The sequence below is a fragment of the Felis catus genome, chromosome F2, assembly GCF_018350175.1.
Source record: "Felis catus isolate Fca126 chromosome F2, F.catus_Fca126_mat1.0, whole genome shotgun sequence".
In the NCBI taxonomy this organism is placed as follows: domain Eukaryota; kingdom Metazoa; phylum Chordata; class Mammalia; order Carnivora; family Felidae; genus Felis; species Felis catus.
Genome location: NC_058385.1, coordinates 36759124 through 36784257, shown reverse-complemented (window position 1 = coordinate 36784257; position 25134 = coordinate 36759124). Strand labels below are relative to the sequence as shown.

Below are 25134 nucleotides of genomic sequence, written 5' to 3'. Positions count from 1 at the left end.
TTACACATATTAATGTTATTGAAGATATTTTTGCGATCTATTTTTGTTTTGACTAAATGTGTGGTATCTTTTGCTTTTGAAAGGTTTTGTTTTTTATTCTTCCATTGTGAACTATTTCAATCTTTCATTGTAGTGTCTGGATATATTTTCTTATATTTCTTCCAAAAATATTTGTTTAATTGTTTTACACTTACTTTCTTGTACCTACTCCATCAGAGTTTTATCCCCCCAACCATCAGAAGCATTTGACAGAGATGATCACTCCTTCATTTTTGAAACCATTTCTTTTCTTGGCTGGTTGGCTATCACATTGCTTCTGGAACCCCCCAACTGACCTCCCACTTTCCACTCTTATCTCTGAAGTCCGTCCTCCATAGACATTCCAGTATTATATCTACAAAATGTAAATCATATACAATACAGTTCAAAACCTTCCAGTGATTTCCCCTTTCGTTTGGCATAAAATCCAAACTTTTGCTTGGGAGGTGCCTCATGATTGGGCCCCTGTCTTCCTCTCAAACTTTTCCCCAGATCATGCTCCCTCTTCCCTCCAGCCACCACTTTTGTCTTTTGATCTGCAATCATGCTAGGCTTACACCTCCTCAGACCTTTGTACTTCCTTTTTTTCCTAGTGAAAATGTTTTCTCTAGTCACTCACAGAACCCTCACATGCACTTCATTCAGGACTCAGCTCAGATGGTGTCTCCTCAGAAAGGCTTCTTCTGGTTATTTTATTGTAGTAACTCTGCACCTGATTTTATAGATTTTCTTGTTTCTCAAATTATTGTCCCACACTGGACCCGAGTTCCACGAGGCAGAGACCTAGTCAATCTTTTCATCGCTGTATTCCATCTTCCTACAAAAGCCACAGTAGGTCTCCATTAAATCTTGAATTAATATATGAATACATGAATTTAATCTATAATATATCTGGAATTTTTAAGCATGTATATAGACTTTATCACTCATGATCATTCTATAAACACTAGGAGCTCTTTGTGAACTTTCTATTATGTTCCATGGATTGATCCAATACCACTCATCCAATGGTTTATTCCTGGTTTGACTGTATCTCAATTGTGGAAGGATTTGCCACGTTTGTGAAGATCATAATGAATTTCCACAGCTAGAACATCACTGGTATTCATCTGTTTAGATTGTTTTTATGACTTAAACATTTTTGTTTTATTTTTAAAGGTCTGTGCCTTTATGTACTAATTTTCCAATATTTCTCAATTCCTAAGCAACATGTTATTCTTTTTTGTATCCTTTCTGTGAGATGGTACAGGATGCCTCTAGTTTTGGCACAGAGGCCTTGATTGTATCTGTGAGTCACCTACGAAATAGAATCTCTTAGTTCATTGTACTGAGCCTCCTTTATTATTATTTGCTAACCAATCCTCATGTGTCTGACTTACCTCCAAGACTTCCCCAGGAAGGTAGGTCTTCCTGACATCGGTTCATTGGTCACAACTGCTTTCTCCTGACCTTTTCTATTCTATCTGCCTAGGAGCTCTTCCTTTCTTAGTTTCCTGGTTAATATCCTTTAGATCTCTGTGCAATCATCATTTCTTCAGGGAAGCTTTCCTTGTCTTCTCTGAGAAAGCTAGCTCCTATTATTAAACATGCTCTCAGCTCGATGTACTCTCTTTCTTCGCGTTTCTCAGAGTTGCACACGTGTGCATTTTCTGAGATTTGATGACGTCACCACCTGAATTTAAGTTCACTAAAGGTAAGGACTGTGTCTGGATTTTACTCTGTATTTTATCTGCAGCACCAAGCATAATGAACTGACTCATCACAAGCATTCAATAGGTATTCATTGATTAAAAAACTTGGTACTAAACATTAGATAAACCACATTAAAATATATCATGCAACCGTGCCTGGGAAAATGTCTATTTTGTAGATTGATATCACCCTCCTCTTTGACATTCTTAAAGCTATTCTGTCCTTTCAATAAATCTATGAATAACGATTCAGGTGAATGAGAACTACATAGAATTTTGGAACACAGGCAGCCACAAAACCATTCAACATAATGTAAACTCTTATCTGATGCCTCTAATAGGAAACCAATGCTGCGCAAAAACAAAGCGCTGACTAGCTTTCAAGAGTGGCAAATTCAGCAATACTTTCTGGTGCTCTAGGAAATTATTAGCAATAAGCATTCTTTGGCCTGGCTTGACCCACAAAGCATTAAGTTCATCGTTCATTTTTATTGTTTCCTACTTGGAATGCTGTAATACTTTAACAAATTATCTGATCATCTGGTACATAGAGATCAGTTCACTTAAAATCCTGCTAATTACTTGTCATCCATTTAGAGACTATTGACTATTGTACACTAATTTTAAAGAAATGACAATGTTCTCTAGATGCCCATGGTATTAATGTTTACCATATTGCTTACCGAGACAATTCTTTATTTAATTAATCATCTTTAGCTAGCAAAACCTCTGAGTGGCAGCCATATCTGCCAGTCTTGTCCAATCTGTTTGTGTTGTTCATCTGCATTTCCACTCCTAAGAACAGAGTTCTTGATGATATTTTTGGAAAGCTACCTCATGGAAATTGGCTTTGAAGAAATGCTGAGGTTTATTTCTCTAAACTCTATGTTTTAATAATGTCACATTGGAAAGGAGCTTTACTATCATGGAACATTTTAGGAAGTATGTTTAAAATAGTTGAGGTTGGTGCCTGTCAGATGAGTGTCTATTGGCATTGCCACAGCAAACATCTATCTTATACAATGGAGGAAGTTTCTGGGTTTTTGTGTACCTTTCTGTTTCAAAATTTTTAACAATTTTATTTCTGATTAACTACAAATGTGTGGTCATTAGTGACAATATGAACTCTGAGCTTCCTACAAATTTATTTTCCCAAAGAAAACAGAGCGCTTAAAACACCAAGTATTTTGAATATAAATAATTATAAAAGTTTACATGAGAGATCAAGACTAAAAAGGAATGAATCATTTCCGCCAGAATTCAATTTAAAACTCTGTCTCTATAACAAAAACAAAGATTAAAAAGATCTTAACTTCAAGAACAGAAAAGGCAATATTTAACATATATTAAATGTAGTCAGTGGGAATTCTGCTAGACATTTTATTAAAACTTATTCATAATAATCTCGATTATTACGCACACAAATTGGTTGGAATGTAAAAATAAACGTTGATTCTTAGTTGAAAAAGTTCTTGTTTTGAAAAGCATCTTAAAGAATATTATGATCCTTCCGAATCCAATAATGTAAAGCCTTACAGTCTACCTCTATTCGCAATCTTATCCCAAGAATTCCGCCACATTCTGAAAAATACTTCATCTCATGTATCTTGAATACTTGTAGCTAATTTAGTCAAAAGAATATGATTTCATATTCATTGATTAATAGTTGTGAATGACAGTACATTAATTTTAATTTAGAACCAGAATGTACTAATTAATAGCATGCATACGCTACTCTCAAGTACATGTAATTGACACTTAGAATATTCACATGATCTTTGAGCACATTAGAATGCACATGCAACGTAAGAACCATGGATGCATTTTATGAGCTTTGGAAATAGAGTTTGCTATGTTTTAAGTTATGTCACCCAAAAAGATTCATTGAAATCCAAAGCCTCATTCTGTGAATGTGAACTTACTTGGAAGTATGGTCTTTTCAAATATAGTCTGGTCAAAATGAGGTCACATTTGTTTAGGGTGGACCCTAATCCAATATGACTGGTGTCCTTCTAGGAAGAGAAGAGATACGGGGGAAAACACCCATGTGATAACAGAGGTAGAGATTGAAGAGCTGCAGCTGGCAAGCTAAGGAAAGTCAAGGATTGCTGGGAAGCTACCAGAACTTGGAAGAGGCAAGGGAAAATTCATTCTCCCCTACAGACTGCAGAGGGAGCACATGCTTGCCTACAGCTTGATTTCACACTTCTAATCTCCAGATTTGTGAGACAATAAATTGCTGTCCATTGTTCATGATACTTTGTTACAGCAGCCCTAGGAAAGTAGTATGTGGTGAAAAGGTAGAGATGTTGGTGCCTGTCAATCATTTGCCATATCAGACCTGGGACAATTTGATTTTATGGTATTATTCTTCTACCTCAAAGAACTGCATGGCTGATATTAATATATTTTAAATTATAGTGAAGTAAGAGTAGTCCTGTTTTTAAAAATTTGTTGACACTTCTTGAGACATTTTTGGGCATCCTTCCTCTAAATCGAGACCACTAAACGTTTCCATTCCTGAATTCACCAAGATGTCACATTTTTTAACGTGCTGCATTCTCATCAGTTCTGGAAAATTCTCACCATTCTTTTAATATGGGTTATCTTCTTACAGGCATTCTCCGTTGTAACAATAATGTTGCATAACAAACATCGACAAAACTTGTGTTTTGATTAGCGATGAACGTTAATTTAAATGATGGGCTATGGGATTCATCTGATCTGGGTTAAGGTTGATTGATTTGGTCAGGCTGCCCATGCTTTTGTGATCAGCTGTGGATTATCTAGGCATCTTTGTTTATCTTGGCTAGGTTTACTCCCATGCTTGGGATCCGCACTTTGCCACCTGATCTAGGTTGTCTTCAGTTGGGATGGCTGGTAACTTGGCTCCGTGTCGTATGGTTCATCTTCCAGGATGCCGGTCATGCATGTTCTCTTGGCATTCACAGAGCTCAGGAGATAAGCAGGAAGTGTAAGGACTTCTCAAGTCTTTGCTCATGTTATATCTGCTAACAACCCATTGGCTAAATCAAACTATATGGCTTACCTCGGAATTGAAAGGTAGGAAGATATTTTCAACCTCTTTATGGGAGGAACAGCAAAATCGTATGTAAAGAATATGATACAGGGAGTGGCAAACATTAGGGATATTAATGGAGTCAATCTTACCATTTTTCAATTCTTCGTATTCTTTTTGGAATTCCTTCTGGATGAATATTTCACATCATTTTAACAACGCTTTCCTATTTTCTAAATTGTCTTTCTGTTTTGCATTCTTGCTTTTTTTCATACCCTTTTACCTCACTAATTTACTCTTCAGATATGACTAATCTGCTATTTAATACAAAGTTTCATTTCCAAAGATTATTTTTTATTACTATGTTATATTTTGTCCCTTTATAAGATATGCTTTTTTATAAATAGGCCTTTTTTTAACATAGTGAACTCTCGTTAGAATTTTTAATCCTCCTTTATCTCTATAAGTACTATAAATATACTTACCTCATAGAGCTTTGCAGGCTGATCTTTTTGTTTTGTCTTGATATTTTTTACCCTAAATTGATATTTTCTACCCTAAATTGATATTTTTATCTTGAAATCACTTTATAATCTGGTGACATATATAGATATGAGATGAGGGAAAAAGAGAGAGAGCCTCTTTAGCAGGGTTAAGTTACTATTTTATTTTTTAAATTAAATTAAACTAAACTAAACTAAATTAAATGTTTTTTGAGATTCCACATGAGATAATATAGCATTTTTCTTTCATATCTGACATATTTCACTTGACATAATGCCCTCAGTATTCGTTTATGTTGTTACAAATGGCAGATTTTTCTTCTTTCTTGTGGCTGAATAATATTCCATATCACATTTTCTTTATCCCTTAAGCCATTCACTGATGGATACTTAGATTGTTTCTATGTTTTGGCTTTTGTAAAAAAAAAAAAAAAAGAAAAGAACACTGCAATGAGCATGGAGCTATGGAGCAGCATACATTTCCTTGAGATAGTGATTTTATTTCCTTCAAATATATTCCCAGAAGTGGAATTGCTAGATTATATGATAGTTCTATTTTTAATTTTTTAAGGAAACTCCATACTGTTTTCCCTAGTGGCTGCACCAATTTACATTCCCACCAAGAGTGCGCAAGGACTCCCTTTTCTCCACATCCTCACCAGCAATTGTTATCTCTTAGCTTTTTTATCATAGCTATTCTCCCAAGTGTGAGGCGATATCTTTTTGTGGTTTTGATTTACATTTCCTTAATGATTAGTGATGTTGGAAACCTTTTCATGTACCTGTTGGCCATCTGGATGTATGAGTTCCATATGTATTAACCTCTTACCAGGTAGATGATTTACAAGTATTTCTCTCTATAGTAACCCCTAATTAGATATATAATTTGCACATATTTCCTCCCATTCTGTAGGATGCCTTTTAAATTTGTTGATTGTTTTGTTGTGCAGAAGTTTTCAGTTTGATGTAGTCCAACTTGTTTATTTTTTATTTTATTGCTTGTGCTTTGGTGCCATACAAAAAAATTGCCAGGATAAATATTAGGGAGCTTTTTCCTTATGTTTTCTTCTAGGACTTTTATGGTTTCAGGTATTACATTCAAGACTTTAATCCGTTTTGAGCTACTTTTTGTGAGTGGTGTAAAATAGGGGTCCAGTTTCATTGTTTTGCATGTGAATATCCAATTTTACCGGCATCATTTATTGAAGATTTATCTTTTCCCTCATTGAGTATGTTGACTCTCTTGTCAAATATTAGATGACCATGTATGCATGTAGGCTCTCGATTTTGGTCTATTCGTCTACATACCTATTTTGATGCTAGTGCCATGCTGTGTTGATTATTATACTTTTGTAGTGTAGTTTTGAAGTCATGAAGTGTGAGGCCTCTATCTTTGTTCTTCTTTCTCATGATTGCTTTGACTGTTTGGGTTGTTTGTGATTCCATACAAATTATAGTATAGTTTATTCTATTTCTGTGAAAAATTCCACTAGAATTTTAATACATATTGCATTGAATCTCTAGATGGCTTTGGGTATATGGATTTTAACAATATTATTTCTCTTGACCCATGAACACAATATCATCCCATTTATCCGTGTCCTCTTTGATTTCTTCTATCAATGTCTTACAGTTTTTCAGTGTAAAGGTCTTTCACCTCCTTAGTTAAATTTATTTCTAACATTTTTTTCTTTTCAATGCTATTGTGAATGGGATTATTCTCTTCTTTTTTTTTATTTTTCAGATAGTTTATTATTAGTGTATAGAAACAACTGATTTTTGCATGGTGATTTTGTATCCCACAACTTTACTGAATTTGTTTATTATTTCTTTATTTTTTCTTTAGCATTTAATTATTTTTGAGAGTCAGAGAGAGACAGAGTACAAGCAGGGGAGGGGCAGAGAGAGAAGGGGACACAGAATCTGAAGCAGGTTCCAGGCTCTGTCAGCACAGAGCCAAACATGGGGCTCAAACCCATGAACTATGAGATTATGACCTGAGATAAAGTCAGAGGCTTAACTGACTGAGCCACTCAGGTGCCTCTTGTTTATTATTTCTAACAGCTTTTTTTTCATGGAGCCTTTAGGGTTTTTTGTATATAAGATCATCTTATTTGTAAACACAAACTGTTTTAGTTTCTTCTTTCCAATTTGGATGCCTTTTATTTCTCCTCCTTGTCTAGCTAGAACTTTTAGTACTATGTTGAATAACAGTGGTGAAAGTAGGCATCATTGTTGTTTTTTTCTCCTGATTTTAGAGGAAAAATATTCAGACTTTTACCACTGAATTTAATGTTAATTGTGGACTTGCCATATATAGTCTTTATAGGGTTGAAGTATGTTCTGTCTATATCCAGTTTGTTGGATGTTTTTATCAATGAATGGATGCTGAATTTTGTCAAAAGTTTTTTCTTCATCTATAGAGATGATTATATGATCTTTATCTTTCATTCTGTGATGTTGGATATCACATTTTTTCATTTGGATATGTTGATCTATCCTCCATTGCAGACATGAATCTCACTTGATCATGGTGTGTGAACCTTTCATTGTGCTGTTGAATTTGGTTTGCTTATATTTTGTTGGAAAGTTTTACATCTATATTTATCAAGGATATTGATCTCTAATTTTCTTTTCTTGTGGTGTCCCTATCTGGCTTTGGTATCAGGGCAATTGTTCGCCTTATAAAATGAGTTTCATAATGTTCCCTCCTCTTCAAATTTTTGAAAGAGTTTGAGAAGAGCTGTTGTTATGTTTTCTTTAAATGTTTGGTGGAATTTAGTGGTAAAACTATCTGGTGGTGACTTTTCTTGGTTGGGAGATTTTTGATTATTGATTTAATTTTTTTCTTCTTTTCTTTCTTTATTTTTTAATGTTTATTTATTTTTAAGAGAGAGATAGAGAGACACAGTGTGAGCAGGGGAGGGGCAGAGAGAGAGGGAGACACAGAACCTAAAGCAGACTCCAGGCTTTGAGCTGTCAGCACAGAGCCCGATGTCAGGCTCGAACCCATGTACCTTGAGATCATGACCTGAGCCAAAGTTGGATGCTTAACTGACTGAGCCACCAAGGCGCCCCTTTATTTTTTTCTTTTAGAGAGAGAACATGATCAGGGGAGAGGTACAGAAGGGGAGAGAGAGAGAGAGAGAGAGAGAGAGAGAGAGAGAGAGAGATCAAGCAGGATCCATGCTCAGTGTGAAGCCTGACATGGGGCTTGGTCTTGTTACCCTGGGGTCATGACCTGAGCTGAAATCAAGAGTCAGAAGCTCACCCAACCGAGCCACCCATGCACCCCCTGATTCAATCTTCTTAGTTATTATTGGTCTGTTCAGAATTTCTATTTCCTCATGGGTCAATCTTGATAGGTTGTATATTTCTAAGAATTTATCCATTTCTTTAGGTTGTCTGACTTGATGGCATGTAATTTTTCATGATTTTTTTACTTGTTTGATATCATTTGTAACATCTCTTCTTTTGCTTACAATTTATTTGAGTCCTCTCTCTTTTCTTGGCAGTTAGTATAGCTAAATATTTGTCAATTTTGTCTATGTTTGAAAAACCAACTCCTGGGGCACCTGGGTGGCTCAGTCAGCTAAGCGTCTGACTCTTAATTTCAACTTAGGTCATGATCTTGTGGTTCATGAGATCAAGCCCTGCACTGAGCTGTCAACATGTTTGGGATTCTCTCTCTCTGTTTCTCTCTGCCCTTCCCCTACTCTCTCTCTCTCTCTCTCTCTCTCTCTCTCTTTCTCAAAATAAATAAATAAACTTTAAAAAAACAATTATTAGCATTGTTAATATTTTCTATTATTTTACTAATCTCTATCATTTAATTTTGCTCCAATCTGTATTATTTTATATTCTGGATACGGTCGTTTGTCATATGTAGATACATGAATCTTTTCTCTTTTTCCAGTTTGTCTTTTCATTTTGATATCTTTCAAAGCTAGGAATGTATTTGTTTTGCTCTAGTTCAACTCATCAATTATTTTTCTTAAGTTTTGTGGTTTTTGTGTCTTGGGAAATCTTTGCCTAGCCCAAGGTCATTAAGATTTTCTTCCACATTTTCTTCCAGGAGTTTGATAGTTTTATATGTCTAGGTTTATGAGTCCTTTTGAATAAACTTTTGTGTATGGTGGGTGGCAGAGGGCAAGGTAAGCATTTTTGTCTTTCCCCGTTAGAATATCCAGTTGTTCTAGTACCATTTATTTAAAATACTTTTTCATTGAATTTACTCAATAGCTTTAATTAAAAATCAATTTAACATATATACATGTGGGTCTTTTTCTGAACTCTGTTCTGTTTCATTGATCTCCATGCCCATCATTATGCCAATACAAACTGATTTAATTATTATTGTTAAGTCTTGAATTAGGTAGCATACATCCTTTCTCTTTCTTTCTTTCCTTCTTTTTTTTCCCTCAAAATTGATTTGACTATTTTTTTTATTAAAAGTTTTTTTTAATGTTTATTTATTTTTTGAGAAGAGAGAGACAGAGCATGAGCGGGGGAGGAGAGAGAAAGAGGGAGACACAGAATCTGAAACAGGCTCCAGGCTCGGAGCTGTCATCACAGAGCCTGACACGGGGCTCGAACTCATGGACTGCAAGATCATGACCTGAACTGAAGTCGGACGCTCAACTGACTGAGCCACCCAGGCACCCTTTGATTTGACTATTTTGGGTCTAATGCAGTTTCATAAGATTTAGAACTATTTATTTATTTTTGTATTGAGGTTACTTCAAATATATAGATCCAAATGTAGATAATGGACATATTAATAATATTGAGTCTTTCAGTTGATGAGTACAATATATGTTTTCATTTATTTAGGTCTTGTAAAATTTCTCTTACCACTATTTTGTACATTCTATATTTTAAAAATTTATTCCTTAAGTATTTAATGGTTTTGATACTATCATAAATTGTATTTTGAAATTACACTTAATGATTGTTTATTACTAATATGTAGAAGTGTGATTACTTTTTAAATATTGCCTTTTTATCCTGTGACCTTGCTATGCTCTATTATTAGTTACAGTATCTTTTTGATAGATTCCTTAATTAATAATTAATGTTGACTGACAAATACAAATTTTTACTTTTTCTTTTTTTAAAAATGTTTATTTTTAAGAGAGAGAGTGCAAGAAGGGGAGGGGCAGAGAGAGAGGGACAGAGGATTCCAAGAGGGCTCTGCATTGAAAGCAGTGAGCCCAATGTGGGACTTGAACTCATAAACCCATGAGACCATGGCCAGAGCGAAAGTTGGATGCTCAACCAATTGAGCCACCCAGGTGCCCTGAAAATTTTACTTTTTCTCTTTCAATCTAACCTCTTTCCCTCTTGCTACCTCTCTCTCTCTCTCTCTCTCTCTTCTCTGTCTCTGTCTCTCTCCTTATTTCTTTCTTGAACTGACTAGGAAATTCAGTACAAAGTGGGAGTAGATAATGCGGTCTTGTTATTGATCTTGGGGGAAAGCTTTCTATTTGTAACCATTAATTATTATGTTAGCTATATTTTTCATAGATAGTCCTTTTTATCAGCTGAAATATTTCCTTCTATTCATAGTTTCTTAAGATTTTCCACTTTTATGACTATTGAATATTAAAAGTGCTTTATAAAGTGTGGTGATCATCTGTTTTTTTCTTTTATTTTTGTTATTTTTAATTACTTTATTTTTAATATTCTAAATTATATTCCTTCATTATAAGATGTTAAAACTTGCATTCCTGGGATAAAGCTTAATTGCTCATGATGTTTTTTTACATATTGCTGGATTTGATATGCGTAATAGGCATACCTTAGTGTATTGCACTTTATTATGTTTTTCAGATACTATGTATTATAAATTCAATGTTTGTGGCAACCTTGCACTGAGCAAACCTACCACTGTTATTTTTCCAACAACATTTGCTCATTTTGTGTCTGTATGTCACATTTTGGTACTTCTTGCAATAATTCAACACTTTTCATTATTGTTATATTTGTTATGGTGATCTGTAATCAGGGATCTTAGATGTTACATTGTTAATTGTTTTGGGGAGCCATGAACTGTGCTCACATAGGACAGAGAACTTAATTAATAAATGTTGTGTCTGAGTGTTCCACTGACCAGCCATTCCTTCGTCTCTTTCTCTCCTTGGGCCTCCCTATTCTGAGATACAACAATAATGATATTCAGACAATTAATAATCCCACAAGTGCCCTTTAAGTCTTCAAGTGAAGGAAAGAGTTGCACATCTCTCAATTTAAGTCAAAAGCTAGAGAAAATTAAGCTTAGTGAAGAAGGCATGTCAAAAGCCAGGGTAAACCAAAAGCTAGGTCTTTTGTGATAAATAGCAAAGTGGTGAATGCAAAGGAAAAGTTCTTGAAAGAAATTAAAAGTCCTATTCCAGTGAACACATGAATGATAAAAAAGCAAAACAGCCTTATTGCTGATATGAACAAAGTATTAGTGATCTTGATAAAAGATCAAACCAGCTATAACATTTCCTTAGTAAAGCCTAATCTAGAGCAAGACCCTAACTCTTTTCAATTCTCTGAGGACTGCAAGAGGTGAGGAAGAGAAGTTTGAGGCTAGCAGAGGTTGGTTCATGAGGTTTAAGGAAGGACGCCATCTCCATAAAATCAACGTACAAGGTGAAATAGCAAATGCTGATGCAGAAGCTGTAGCAAGTTATTGAGAAAATTTAGTTAACAATATTAGCTAATGAATGTGGCTGCACTAAACAACAGATTCTCAATATAGATGAGACAGCTTTACATTGGAAGAAGATGCCATCTAGGATTAGAGAGAAGTCAGTGTCTGGCTTTAAAACTTCAAAGGACACACTGACTCTGTTGTTAGGGGCTAATGGATCTTGTGATTTTAAGTTGAAGCCAGTACTCACTTACCATTCAAAAAATCCTAGAGCCTTCAAGAGCAATGCTAAATCAACTCTGCTGGTGCTCTAAAAGTGGGACAACAAATCCTGGATGACAGCATATCTATTTACAATATGGTTTGCTGAATATTTTAGTTCCATTGTTGAGACCTGCTGCTGAGGAAAAAAAATTCTTTCAAAACATTACTGCCTATTGACATTGTATATGGCCACCTAAGAGCTCTGATGGAGAAGTGCAATGAGATTAATGTTGTTTTTCTCCTACTAACACAACATCTATTTTGTAGCCCATGGATCAAGGAGTAACTCCAACTTTCAAGTCTTATTATATAAGAAACAAACTTTTCATAAGGCTATAGCTGCCATTGATAGTGATTCCTTTGATGGATCTAATCAAAGTCAATTGAAAACCTTCTGGAAAGGATTCACCATTCTAAATGCCATTAAGTACACTTGTAATTTGTGGGGAGAGATCCAAATATCAACATGGAGAGGAATTTGGAAGAAGTTGATTCCAACCCTCATGGCTGACTTTGAAGGGCTAACACTTCAGTGGAGGAAGTAACTGCAGATGTGGTGGAAATAGGAAGAAAGCTAGAAGGAGGAGTGGAGCCTGAAGATGTGATTGGATTCCTGCAATCTCATGATAAAACTTGAACAGATGAGGAGTTGCTTCTTATGGATGAGCAAAGAAAGTGGTTTCTTAAGATGGAAACTATTCCTGGTAAACATGCTACAAAGATTGTTGAAATGACAACAAAGGATTTAAAATATTACATAAGCTTAGTTGATAAAGCAGTAGCAAGGTTTGAGAATATCGACTCCAATTTTGAAAGAAGTTCTACTGTGGGTAAAATGCTATCAAACAGCATGATAGGCTGCAGAGAAATCATTCATGAAAGGAAAAGTCAATCTATGTGGCACTTTACTGTCTTATTTTAAGAAATTGCCAAAAATAAAAAAAAAACAAAATAAAAAGAAATTGCCACACCCACTCTAGCCATCAACAACCAGCACTCTGATCAGTCAGCAGCCATCGACTTGGAGACAAGACCCTCCACCAGCAAAAAAGATTATGACTTGCTGAAAGCTCATATGATGGTCAGCATTTTTTTTTATTTTTTATTTTTTTTAACGTTTATTTATTTTTGAGACAGAGAGAGACAGAGCATGAACGGGGGAGGGTCAGAGAGAGGAAGACACAGAATCTGAAACAGGCTCCAGGCTCTGAGCTGTCAGCACAGAGCCCGACGCGGGGCTCGAACTCACGGACCGCGAGATCATGACCTGAGCTGAAGTCGGCCGCCTAACCTACTGAGCCACCCAGGCGCCCCTATGGTCAGCATTTTTTAGCAATAAAATATTTTTTAATAGGTATGTACACTTTTTTTAGATAATGCTATTGAATGTTTAATAGACTATAGTATACTGTAAACATAACTTTTATATGCACTGGGGAACCAAAAAGTTAATTTGATTTGCTTTATTGCAATATTTGTTCTATTGTGGCGGTTTAGAACTAAACTTGCATTATCTCTGAGATATATTAGTATGTTGTTAGGATTTTTTGCACCTGTGTTCATGAGAGATATTGGTCTATATTTTCTTTTCCTTGTGATGACCTTATTTGATTTTTTTTTTAAACACGGCAATGTTGATTTCATAAACTTGGTGGATAGTGCTCTCTTCTTCTAGAAAGAGTTTTCTGTTTAATTAGTGTTTTTTTTTTATTCTAAACATAAATTTAGTGGATAGTACTCTCCTCTATTTCTGGGAAGAGTTTTCTGTTTGATTAGTGTTTTTTTTCCACTGTACATATTTAATAGAATTCACTAGTTCAGTCATTTGTGGCAATGTTTTGAAATATGTATTCAATTTCATTAATAGTTTCAATACTACTCATATTTTTCTAACTTCCTATCTTGTCAATATTCTGATCAAGTTGTTTCTTGGGAAAAGGAGTTTTTCCATCTATCTCTTTTGTTGAGTTTATTGGCATGAAGTTGTTCACTGTCTTGTCTGAATATTATTCTCATGTCTATCAAATCTGTAGTGATAGCTTCTTTTTATTCCCAAGACTGGTAATTATCACTCTTTTTTTGGATCAGTTTAATCAGGATTTACCAATTTTTATGAATCCTTTAAAATAACAAATTTTTCTTTATCAGTTATCTCTTTCAGATTGTTTTTTACTTAGTCGACATCCATTCCTATTTTTACTGTTTTTTGTTTTTTTTCTGCTTACCTCAGGTTCACTTTACTTTTCCTAGTTCCTTAAGGCAGAAACTTATATCACTGATTTTACCCTTAACTCTTTGTATAAGATATTAAACCTAATCACTCCTGTAAACATTCATTTAACTGTGTATCACAAATTTTGGTATGCTATGTTTTCATTATCACTCAGTTTAAAATATTTTCTAATTTCCTTTGGGATTTCTTTTATTGATGAGTTATTTATAAGTGCATGGCGTGATTTCCAAATACTTATTTATCTTATTTTTTCATTTCTAAATTAATTCTGTTGTTATCAGATAATATCTCCTATTTGATTTTAATCCTTTCAAATGTACTGATACCTGTTTTGTGACTCAACAGGTGGTCTGATATGGTTTAAATACTGTGTCCCCTTAAAATTCATATGTTGAAATCCTAACCTGATACCTTCTCATTTAACCTGCCAGTCCATATCTTGCCATTGGTGTAAGGTAATCCTCTACTGCTTTAGGTTTTTGTTTGCTTGTTTGTTTGTTTTCGGCTTTATAAAGGCTAAGTTACTCAAAAAACAAACAAACAAACAAATAAAAAAAACAAAACACCTCTGGATGGTGGAGATCATTGTGAAAACCATCCTAGGTTCTTTATAAAATCTCCAGATAGAAGATAATTGCCTGATTCTAGTAGTTGCTAGTTACCATTTAATTCTGCGTTTCTTGACCATAATATAAGGAGGCTTATACAAGTTAACAAATATTGTAAATCTTGTGTCCAGACAGCAAGCCAAAAACATATGCGTTCAGCATTTCTGTGATCAAAATAATTAATCGGTGATCCTTTTTTAATACAAAGGAGGAGTATTGAGGAAAAAATACCCAAATTTGGAAAGAGACAAAAAAATAAATACATATTTTTCAATGTTTTACTGAGGCATTATCTTATATGTCCACCTAAGAATTTTCTAATTCTTCAGGATAATGGAGGTTTGTCTGACTTACTGTTTACTGTTCATTGGGGTGTTTTACCCTTCTATATATTTAGCTGTTAACTCACAGAAAACATAATGATGCAAATGCTACAATAAATAATGATGCAAATAAATTTTGTCTAGTAGATATGCAAATGTATTTTCTTTTTATGTAACAGAGTTTACAAGATAAAGTTCACAGTATTGTCCTAGAGGACATTAACCAGTTTTGCACATAATTTAGCAATTTTATCCTAGCCTTCTTTCTTTTAGTGGCTAAAATTACAAGTGTTTCTCCTTTGAACCAGATTTGCCACCTTGCTAATTCCCTCATGGACATATTAAAAAAATCTTTAACGTCCTTAAAAATCAAACAAACAACAACCAAAAACCTGAATACTACTTTTCACCATAACTGGTTATAATCACCTGAAGCTGGTAAATGACCATAAACTTTGAGTTCTCCATTTGCAGAAACTTTTTTTCTTATTGAAGACCTTTTCCTGACCACATACAATAGAAATTTTTTAACCAACAGCACGCAGATTTATGGACTCATTCTGTCTTATCCAGAGTTCTGGATAACTGAACAATGAACTTAACTGAACAAGGAGTCCATGAATTCCTCATCCACCATGATATGTTCTCCTTAAATGACCCACTTAAAGAATTTCTTCACTCCTGTGTGCACTCTCGTCCCTTGTCTGGTGAGTAAATAAGCTCAGAGGTTTTTTTTGTTCAGAGTGGTCTTCATTATCTGTGCTTTATCACCTTAAAGGAAATGGTTTCAAGATACATGCATTTATACCTGTTGTTTCATGTTCAGGCCTTGTGATATAATAGCAGTAAAACATACTTTTTAGCAATACAGACCTATGTTTGAATCCTAGAATTCCTCAGGCAAGCTACTTGCCTCTTTAACTTTGTATTTTCTGCAAAATTGGACTAAAGACACCAACACATAAGACTGTTTTGAGGATTATGTGAAATAATCCATAATTAGCACCTGATAATTAATAAATTGTGGGTTTCTTCTCACCTAAAATATAGGAACATGTAGTTTGAGAACTCCTCTGAATCATCGACAAAAAAGATTTTTTTTTTCCTTCAACACACTGCTAGGATTGCACCTTGAAAAACCACCACCATTAACTTCTCAGAGCAAATTCACACGTACTTGTCACAAACCTACCTCAGTCTGAGAATCAAATGTTTTCTATTTTAGAGAGGATATCCTGCAGGTACAGTTAGCCATTATTCAGTTAAAGGGATTAATGTGGACAATTTGAAAGGAGGGTGAATGTCTATTTTTAGACTGAAAGGCATTAATTTGGAAAACTGAGGTGAATTCATCTAGAGAAACATCAAATTTGAGGATAACTTTAGGAACGAAGGCATCTCCCAACTAGCTTTCTCTCTTTCCCCTCATGGATCCACACCAGGACACCTAAGGAAGGTGAGACTGGGGTGGATTGTATAATAGGAGCTCCTCAAGGAGAGGAATTAGTTCTATTCATCTGTACCAAGGTTCTTGGTATTATTTTCAGCTATTAATAAATTATTATTGAATAATCGAAGCTGGGTAGTTTCTTATTCTAAATTTGCGGCTCTAAGCATAAACAGACAAAAGAGCCTTGGCATGTTTAACTACTCAGTTCAAATATGTGATTGGACTGATTGCTTTCCCCAGGGTCAGAGAATTTTCATCGTTGGTAGCTTTGGTATGGTGTCAACACTTTTACAAGTAAGATGCAACACATCCTGGTGTAAGTAAAGAAGTTTTTTTAGAAAAAAAATTCTCAACATGTTGTATAGTCTTCAAGCAAAAATACTGAAAGTCAGTGGTGCCTATGTATATACATCGCTAATATATATATTAGCAATCCAGTTCTGGGCAAGAGTTCAAAGGAAATATCTGCTACAACGTTAGACACTTTCCAACAGAGTGGGGAAAAGATTCCAATAAAAATCATGCATTTGATCAGCTGCCATATTAGTGGATGGGTTTTTTTCAGCTCTTAATCTAAATGTTCTTGTTGGAAAGGAAGAGTTTTACCTTCCATTTGGGTATTAGTGGGAATAATATATCAATATCTTTCAATGGATGCAAATTTGTTTTGATAATATGATCTACTGAATAGAGAGGTCTACTCTTTAGATGTAAATTGAATTCAGATGTTTCTAAAAAAATGCGATAAGGAGCTTTTCCAAAAGACAATCTTTATCATTCTTTCAAGAAAAGAATTATAGATCCTGGATACTCGTCATTAGAATATATTTTAAATACTTAATCCCTTTAGCTTGGAATTTTGTTTCAATATAACCAGAATTTGATGATGCAGCAACAGTGTTATAAAATTAGCCATTTAAGATTGTTTCATGTACATGGCTAAACCAATCTTCTGACTTTTTTTCCTTAATTCATCTTATATGTATCTTGTTCAAGAAATGTCTCTATCATATGACTTCACTCATATGATGACTTTAAGACACAGAACAGATGAACACAAGGGAAGGGAACAAAAAATAATATAAAAACAGGGAGGGAGACAAACCATAAGAGACTCCTAAATATGGAGAACAAACAGAAGATTACTAGAGGGGTTGTGGGAGGGGAATGGGCTAAATGGGTACGAGACATTAAAGAATCTACCTCTGAAATCATTGTTGCACTATATGCTAACTAATTTGGATGTAAATTAAAAAAAATAAAACAAAACAAAATAAAATAAAATAAAATAAAATAAGAAATGTCTCTTAGTAGAGTGGAAAATTAACCCTAGAGGAAATAAATCTTGTTCCATATTTAATCCTGGATTAAGATAATATTGGTTTCATAGAATCATATTTAAAAAATTAATATAGGGATGCTTGGGTGGCTTAGTCAGTTAAGCATCTGACTTCGACTCAGGTCATGATCTCACGGTTTGTGAGTTCAAGCCCAGCATCGGGCTCTGTGCGGACAGCTCAGAGCCTGGAACCTGCTTTGGATTCTGTCTCCCTGACTCTCTGCCCCTCCCCCACTAGGGCTCTGTCTCTCAAAAATAAATAAATGTAAACAAAAAAATTAAAAATTAATATAATGCATTACTTATGCTTCAAAAATACAAATTGATTTTTGTACTTTTGCAAGAGTCAATATAAATTCACGAACTATAAAAATTTGTAAAGCCATGTGTTCCTCTTTTGTTATTTTTAAAACCAGTACTGTGGGGGGAGGCACCTGGGTGGCTCAGTCAGCTAAGCAACTGACTTCGGCTCACGACACGTCATGATCTCCTGTTTCCAGAGTTAGGGTCCGGCATTGGGCTCCCTGCTGTCAGGGTGGAAGGAGCCTACTTTGATCCTCTGTCTCCCTCTCTCTCTGCCCCTCCCCTGTTCACGAGGGTGTGTGTTCTCTCTCACTTTTTCTCTCTCTGTCCCTCAAAAATAATAAGTAGACATTAAAAAAAATAAGCACGATACTGTGCATTTGCAAGACACGTACGAAGAGTAAGTGGACAAGGAAAAGAATATTAAAACAAAAAAACCAGATTTTTGTACCTAGTTGATCTCTTTATTCTTCCTCATGACACAGACTGTAGCTGCTACACACTGTTTACAAAGCTTGGACTATGATCTGTGACTATGAATTTTGGAGGTCATTGGGAAATTTGATCTTGGCAGGTATGTTGCCCTCTTCAATGTTGATTACAAAGTTTAGAATCCCGTTGTTTTTCTGATAAGTATGATATGAGAACAATTTCTAGCAGAGTGAAAAACAAAACACATTGTCATGAAGGAAAAGTATAGTTTACAAACTGAAAGAAGCTCATTTAATCAATATAAATCCTAATTGCAATAATTTATGCCAATGCATCTCTATGACATACACTCTGACCAGCAGGTGGAGTAAAAATGGCTGGTACTTGGTTTAAAATTCTAAAAAGCAAGATGCATATGACTTCTGAATGTCAAGAGTACCAAAATGTCATTCTGGTTGATTGAATTCAGATGTGTTTGCACCTGGAAATCATTGTGGCCTCTTTTAGTTATTCAATGGTGGAAGATATTAGACTATGGCAATTTTGATATGTACGGAAAATATGGTGTCTTTAAAATTTTCTTTTCCTTCACTCTTCTTTTAGCTCTTTCACTCTCTCTTTACTTTTGAATTTTAAGAAAAATACATGTTTGTGGCAAACATCCTGTTTTAGAAGGTTATTTGGTAAAATGTGGAAGTCTCTTTCACCTATCCTGCTTCTTTCCACTCTACTGTTATGTGGTCTTAAAAAATTGACATAATTCAATGTAGTTCACAGGTCTGGAAGATATTTTCCCTCATTTTTCTTTGTTTTTGACTTTGTTTTGATAAAAAAATTTATTTGTTTGCAATAAAACATATCAGTCTTTTCCTTTATAGCTTCTGGTTTATATTGAACTTAGGGACAGCCTTCCATGTCTCCAGATTATAAAATAATGTGACCATGTTTTCTCTATTATTTATGGTTTTATTTTTTCAATTTATATCTGTAATCCAGCTAAAGTTTTATATGATTGTTTTTTTTTTCTTTTTCTTCTTCTTCTTTTCTTCTTCTTCTTCTTCTTCTTCTTCTTCTTCTTCTTTGAAGGCCTGAGGAAAAGACTTGGTTTATTATTTTTTCTTAAATAATTGACTAGCCAGTTGTCCTATCTCCTTTATTTTAATTTTAAAATATGACAACATTCTCTCTGTTAAGTTCAGACAAAGGAGAACAAAGCTTTCTATGGTCATTGTATCAACTCTTCTATTTTTTGATCTTACAACAAAAGTTTGCAGCATCTCAGTGGTATTGATAAACATAGCTCCAGGGAAAATTGTCATAAAAGAAGGAATTTATTGCATATTCAATCTGCTTCTCATTTGAAGTAGAATGCTTTTCTGATTTATTTAAAAGTGCAATAGGATGGTTGAGGAGAGCTTTTGATGGAGAATTTGTTGACAACTGAATTTTTATAAAGCTATTAAATGGCAGATTCCTAGTTATAGGAAAAAGTTTTTTGTCCAGTTGGAAGACAAAGTAAATCAGACAGTTTCAGAATTTAATAATTTTAAACCAACCATAACATTGAAGCTACACAAGGAATACGTGTTTCATTAAAATTTTAGTTACACCCTGAATTTTAGACTCTTGCCCATAGAGCAAGTGATAAGGGGAAAGCAATCTCGTGTTGGGTGTGTTATATGGACTTTTGCAGAAGCCAATCGTCCTTCTATGTCTGCAAACTCAGTGAAAGAACTGATTGGTGCAATAACCTAAAACTATTTTATGAAATTAAGTATTCTTTTTTGGTCCCTCTTTTAACACCACCCCCATCCCACTCCTTCACTTGTAAACTTCTCATGCAAATGATATGGGCACACATGATTGTCTCAGGGGCCTGGAACCAGATAAGCTGTAGCCCTGGTGAATACAGTCACAGAGAAGTAAGTATGTGAGCAATAAATCACTGCCCATTGCAACTAATGGATTTAGTCAATTAGAAACTTTAAGAGGCACAATACCATCAGAGAGGTGGAATAGTTTAATGGATAAAGCATGCGTTCTGCACTGGGTTCTACTCCTGTAACCAATATACTACCCATGTTAAATAACATAAATTTAAATAAATAAATTGAAAAAAAAAAGCATCTGCTCTGATGTCTAGCTTCCTGGATTCCAATATTGTCTCTGTTGCTTGACAACTGTGTGTTATTTATTATTTACTGGCAACCATGTGTCCTTTAGTCTCTTTGGCACTCGGTTTCTTCATCTGCAGAAATAGGGTTGTGAAGAAAAATTAATACAGGTAAAGCATTTAATATTCGATCAATTCTGGTTAATAGTCTTTAAGTTTTTGTTCCGTAAGAGGGACTCTGTCTTTTAGAATCCATAATTTCAAGATTAAAAATTGTAAGGTAATAACGCAAGCACTTGTCTTTCAAATTACTTTGAGACTATGGAGAAAAGTTAGCAATTGACACTATCCTAATGTGTCCAGACTTCAGTTCCTATCTGGATTCTACTTTCTTGGAAGCATTTTACTATTAATAGCAAGGCCTAAGAAGTTCCCCTTTGGAGTTTCATTTGTTTTACAAATGTGACTCTCCCTTCCCTCAGAATAGATAAGGAGTACATCATTCTGTAGAAAATACAGAAAAGTATAAAAGGGAAAGTAAAAAATCAAGTACAATTCCATTATTCAGAGAAAATCTCACATAAGATTTAATGTTCTCTTCCACACTTTTCTTCTTAAGAGTCACAGCTATTTTCCCCATAGTTACATTTTTTACAAAAATGTTTATTTAGTTTTGAAGGAGAGAGAGACAGAGTGTGAGTGGGGGAGGGGCAGAGAGAGAGGGAGACACAGAATCTGAAGCAGGCTCCAGGCTCTGAGCTGTCAGCACAGAGCCCAACGCAGGGCTCGAACTCACAAACCATGAGATCATGACCTGAGGCAAAGTCGGACGCTTAACCGACTGAGTCACCCAGGTACCCCCCATAGTTACATATTTTTAAAAACAATGTCTAGTAGTTATATAATATTCTTTTATATTTCAACCTTAATTTATCTAACCCTGTGGATATGCTTCTATGCATCTATATAATAATATCGATCTATTTCTTAGTTTCTCTTGCTACAAGTAATGCTGGTAATATGTCCTTTATTGCATCTTTGATTATTTCCAAAGGAGAGATTTCTGAAACACTATGGTATTATTGAGGACCTTGATACATATTGTCAAAGTATTTCCCAGAAAGTTTGTGCCGATTTATATTCCTACCAGGTGTATTGCTACTGTCTTTAGGATAATGTTTTCTAATTCTTGCCATTTTGTTGGTTAAAAATATCTTCTATTCTTATTTTAATTTGTATATCTTTGTTTAATAGTGAGTTTGATTATTTGCACAAATTTTTTTTAATTAATAATGAATTCTATATTATTTTTGTTTTTCTTCCCTTATGTTCATCTGTTTTGTCTCTTAAAGTCCTCATATGAGTGAAGTCCTATGATTTTTGTCTGTCTCTGATTTCACTTAGCACAATACCCTCCAGTTCCATCCACATCGTTGCAAATGGCAAGATTTCATTCTTTTTGATTGCCGAGTGATACTCCATTATATATACCACATTTTCTTTATCCACTCATCCATTGATAGACATTGGGGGAAAAAACAGAAGAGACTCATAAATATGGAGAACAAACTGAGGGTTGCTGGAAGGGTTGTGGGAGGGGGGATGGGCTCAATGGGTAAGGGGCATTAAGGAATCTACTCCTGAAATCATTGTTGCACTAGATGCTAACTAATTTGGATGTAAATTTTAAAAAATAAAGAATGACCTTTAAAAAGAGAATGAATTTCTATGTCTTTAATTGGAGATCCACTTTGCCAGTATTTTTTAATGCGTTATCAGTTTGTAAGGGTTAACAATCAAGATTAAAGTAATTGTTTATATTTATGCAGCCACTTAGTGCATTATATTATAGACTCAATTTGTCTCTTATACGACTGTGCCATTTGAGTTAAGATAACTGCAATGTTTTATTTGGGACTAATTTTAAACCTACTTGCATCTGCTACTATTACCTTTACCCCTCTTTTCAGGTCCCTATCTCTGAGGACCTGTTTTCTGGATGCTTACACATAATTATACTTTAGCTCCCGAGAAACCCTACCCAGGCCTACTTTTGCATATATTTCTTTAAACTCAGCCACTTTTTGACACCCTTATTCCATTAAATTCTACCTGTTTGGCACACTAATATCTCAGGACTGAAGAATATTTTATTTTTAAATCAGATCACAATGTACTAATATACTTCCTTCCCTGGATAGGTAAATTTAGCATGTTAAGGAGTAGTTTTAACATAGGAAATAGCACAGTATACAACAAGTTAGAAAAGACTTTTTTATATAGACAGGTGTTCTGATACACTGAGATAAGACTAGCCCACCAGGTAGATATTAGCTGTCTAGGTATCTACAGTGTGAGCCTTGGGTTACTTTTAATTTATAGTTTCCAAGATCTCATGAGATTTCCCATTGATTTCTGCATCTGTTAGAAAATGCATAAATCTTTAAATGCTGGGATATTAAAAATCTTAGATCTCAAAAAGCAGGGATGACCTGGCTTTGACAGAGTTAAAAAGAATAGTAACACCCTAAAACAGCTAGAAAGCTCTCAGGAAGGGCAATTTAAATGACTAAGGAGATTTCTAAACTCTGAAAAATGATGGAATAGAAATATTGAACTCCAGTCTGAAAAGTCAAATGCTGATGAATGAGAAAGAAGACCAGTGTTCATCCAATCACAAAAGTGAAAAGGAGTGACAGGGAGATTTGTTCAAACTCTCAGTATTAGAATTATGAGCTATCTGTCAAACATACGAATCACAATTCTAGAGAACCATCAAGGAACGTATGTAACTAGTATACATTAATAAAATTAGAGACTTTAGATAAATTTAGATGTGAAAGACCCATAAGTGTCTAGGAACTGACAGTGGTTAAGGCCTGGTCTTCCTCCAGGCATTTCCTTGCTGATGATCTCATGGGGCGTGTTTTCCTCCACTTCCTACCGTCCTTTTCCCCTCTTGTCTCAACAGAATGATGCTGGATGCTATTGTCTGAGGTTTGCTTAGGTCCAGTGTAATAGTCCTAATAATCTATGTTAAATCAATGGTCATCAATAAAGATATATTAACCATAAACTAAGCACATATTTGCAAAATTTGACAGCATCTGATAATTTTGGAACCACTGATTCTAAAAGAGCAATGATTTTACAGAATTTGAAGGCATTTAGGTGCTTTCCTTAGAGTAGGAAAAAAGCTATCATACTGTATGTGTAATTTTCTGTAATTTTACCACTTAAACTAGATGCATCTGAAAATGGCTCCTATATTCAATAGGCTATGAAATAAAATTGCCTTTTCTGGGTAGTAATACAGACTAATATAAAGGTCACTGTCATGTTTTAGACTTTCAACAATGTTCATTGTGCTACAAATAACTGTGGCTAGCATTATTATTTCATGAAATCTAAATTGTATAAATTGGATTTTAATATGTAAGGTAGGTGGTAGATGAATTATATTGAAAACGTGTACATACCATATTACTCTTTAATTGAAATCCTTTTTTGAAGTTTCTTTTAAAGCTAAAGCTAATATCTCTTAGCGTCTCTAGTTATCGAAACCTGGGTTTGAGTTCAGTGTTTATGCGAAAACAAATTATGTGGAACTGGTCATAGGAATTTATAGAATATTATCTATCTTGGGCTGTTCCCAGATACTACAGAAAGTCTTCTTTGTAACAACTCCTTCATATTACTCTTGACGCAATTCTCTTTTTTGTATAACACGCTAATTTTATTTTATTTTATTTTTCATATGGCAGGTATGGAGAGTGTCATTGTTGACAGGGTGTCACAGCAGCACCAACATTTTGCTGACCAGCCAGATGGGTTTTGACAGTTTCACTGAAAAAGGACACAGTGTGATCAAGATACCAATATTAAGAGTGAATAAGCTCAACTAAGACCTATAATAAATGATTCTGGAGCCATATTAAGTTCCATCTTTAAATTCTACTTCCAGAAAGGTCTCTCTTTTTAACTTAACCCAAAATTATTTTATTAGTTGACATACTTATCACCATTACAGAGTTGTCACTGCTGGTAAGGATAAACTGGTGCTATGGTCGATTCAAAGTGACAGAGATATTGTTCCTGGCTTTAATGGACTTATGATCTAGTAAGAGAAATAGACAAGCACACAAAAATTTATGATGCAAACAGGCACAAAAGAAGC

At 34.6% G+C, this 25134-nt stretch overlaps 1 long non-coding RNA gene and 1 pseudogene across 2 annotated transcripts; both read left to right on the top strand.

Moving 5' to 3' along the window:
- The first annotated feature begins 647 nt into the window (after positions 1-647).
- LOC123383148 lies at positions 648-24891 on the top strand. Of its 2 annotated transcripts, XR_006592585.1 has the most exons (3): positions 648-4793; positions 15894-16027; positions 24722-24891. It is a non-coding gene; the product is annotated as an uncharacterized LOC123383148 (long non-coding RNA). The 2 variants fall into 2 exon arrangements; XR_006592586.1 differs by lacking the exon at positions 648-4793 and having other exon boundaries at positions 13474-16027.
- On the top strand, positions 10282-13229 carry LOC111558524 (annotated as a pseudogene).
- Positions 24892-25134: the final 243 nt, after the last annotated feature.